Genomic DNA, 2976 nt, shown 5'->3' with positions numbered 1-2976 from the left:
AACAAAGAAATTTTAAAATAATTCATTGTTGTATTTTGTCAAGCTTTTATAAAAATATATTTTTGTCAACAATAAATAAATAAATTGTAAATTGTATGAATAAATATATTTATATATTATTACAACTCTGTGTATTCTGTTTTTATTTTACGTTATTAAATCTTATTAAATAAAAGTATTACTTAAACTGGTAACTTTGGTTATACATACAATATTTTGGTATTCTTTTTAAAGCAACAAATAAAAATACACAACTTAACGTTCATGTAAAATCACACATTGTATTATTGGAAAAGTCTCATAAGTATTATTTTTGTTTAAACAAAAATACTTGATTCAATTAACCAAACAATTTATCAACAATTGTTATCAAATTTATAAATAAAATAATATTTAATTAGTTAGTATATAATTTAATGATGTATTTTTCAAAAGTGAATTTGAAATGCAATTTGTTTAAATAACCATTTGTATTCAAAAATTTATTTTTAACATGTTTTATGTAAAAATATACCAAATTTAAAGTTCTTTATTGTGTTTATATAATGTCATTTGAATTACTTCGGCTCTATTATAATCACTACAACCCGAATTATTATAATTGAATTATCATTTTATTAACTTTTATTAACTTTATTTCATTAAAATATTAAAAAATAATCGTTTATTTTTCATTTATGTATTTATATTACTTCATTGGTTTTGTATTTTTAATTATAAATACAACATAAAAACTAATATATAACAAGAATGAGCATCAAAAGCACAAGGGGAAAAGAATTGCCTATTTATGATGGTTATTTGTTTCATGCCATAGACAAAGAAAGAACACACTTTCGCTGCTCTTGTCGAAAGTGTAAAGTGACTATAATAAAAAACACAGATGGAAGTTATCATTATGGCAAAACAACAACTCACATTCACGAAAAACAAGATTTACGCAGAAAAAATCATTTAAATTTTATCAAAAATGACTTACAAACTTCACCAACAAAAAAATAACAATGAAATCAGTTATAACAAAATACAAAAGAGGTTCTATAGGAATAACACAATCGACATTAGAACGCTTTGTTCAAAGAAACAAAGTTTACAAAAATGAACCAAATTCATATTATGATGTTATTATAAGTGTTGGCGACTTCAATTTATTATTCAAAGATGAGCTAAATGGAATACTTATATTTGGAAATAGCGAACAATTGACAATGTTAGCAAGATGCAAAGAAGTGTTTATGGATGGGACTTTCCGGAGTTGCCCCAAACAATTTTATCAGCTATATACACTGCATTGTCAATTACAAAAACAACCAAACATTTCCAGCAATTCACTATTTGTTGAAAAACAAAACTTTAAATACATATGAAACACTTTTTAATGCCATTGAATGCTTGCTAAAAGAAATCAACGAAAATTATACTTGTTTTGGAAGAAACGTTGTTGTTGTGACTGACTTCGAAAATTCGCTTATCGCTGTTTTAAGAAAATACAAAACTTTTGGTCTAGAGCACAAAGGATGCCTTTTTCATCAACGTCAAGCCATACGAAAGTTTATCAATAATGCTGGACTTAAATGTGAGTATTCTTTAAATACGGAATTCAAAGATGCAGTGAAAATATTAGAGTCCGTGTGCTTTTTGAAAGAAGAAGATATTATTCAAACAGTTGGTATTTTAACGGCGTGGTATTCTCATGTACCTTCATTTGGGATAGTTGTGGAATACTTCAATAAAGTGTGGATAAATGGCGCGTTTCCCATTTCATTGTGGTGTCAATTTATGAGAAAAAAAGAGGACTAATAATGATTGTAAGTCTTACCACGCCGCGCTCACCAGGAGGCTTGAGTTCGTGAAACCTGGTTTCTGGAAGTTCGTTGAAAAAATCGGAGAAGTGATAGAAGACGTTAATAAAGATCTAAAAAACATGAAAAAAGGACATTATAAAAAATCAAACAGTAAAGTTGAAATAATACATAATACACTTAAAAATTTAACAACATATTATTACTGTGGTGAAATCAATTTAAATTGTTTTCTCGAAAAGGTAAGTGTGTTATTTGATGGTTTAAATCATGAAGTTTACTTCGAAGTTGAAAATTGTGAACAAAACGAGACGGAAAATGTTACAAAAGAAAATTGTGTAGATTGTATCAATGAAAATGTTGTTGGTATAAACACTTCAACAAATGGTAATATGTGTGAACATAAAGACTTTATCCAACAAACAAGACTTGAAAATAAAAATCCAACTAAAATTGTTGATATTCAAAATACAAAGAAAAAAATTATACTTGAAAAAAAGCCAAGAAAAAAAAGAAGGTCTGTAATCCAAGAAATCAAAAAAGAGTGTAGAAAAAACAAAAACAAAAAAAATAATTAAGTAATTTATTTTTTTAATATTTTAATGAAATAAAGTTAATAAAAGTTAATAAAATGATAATTCAATTCTAATAATTTATATTGTAGTGATTATAATAGAGCCGAAGTAATTCAAATGACATTATATAAACACAATAAAGAACTTTAAATTTGGTATATTTTTACATAAAACATGTTAAAAATAAATTTTTGAATACAAATGGTTATTTAAACAAATTGCATTTCAAATTCACTTTTGAAAAATACATCATTAAATTATATACTAACTAATTAAATATTATTTTATTTATAAATTTGATAACAATTGTTGATAAATTGTTTGGTTAATTGAATCAAGTATTTTTGTTTAAACAAAAATAATACTTATGAGACTTTTCCAATAATACAATGTGTGATTTTACATGAACGTTAAGTTGTGTATTTTTATTTGTTGCTTTAAAAAGAATACCAAAATATTGTATGTATAACCAAAGTTACCAGTTTAAGTAATACTTTTATTTAATAAGATTTAATAACGTAAAATAAAAACAGAATACACAGAGTTGTAATAATATATAAATATATTTATTCATACAATTTACAATTTATTTATTTATT

Source organism: Entamoeba invadens (genome assembly GCF_000330505.1).
Source record: "Entamoeba invadens IP1 unplaced genomic scaffold scaff_1105074726523, whole genome shotgun sequence".
In the NCBI taxonomy this organism is placed as follows: domain Eukaryota; phylum Evosea; order Mastigamoebida; family Endamoebidae; genus Entamoeba; species Entamoeba invadens.
Note: the sequence above shows the minus strand (reverse complement) of the source record.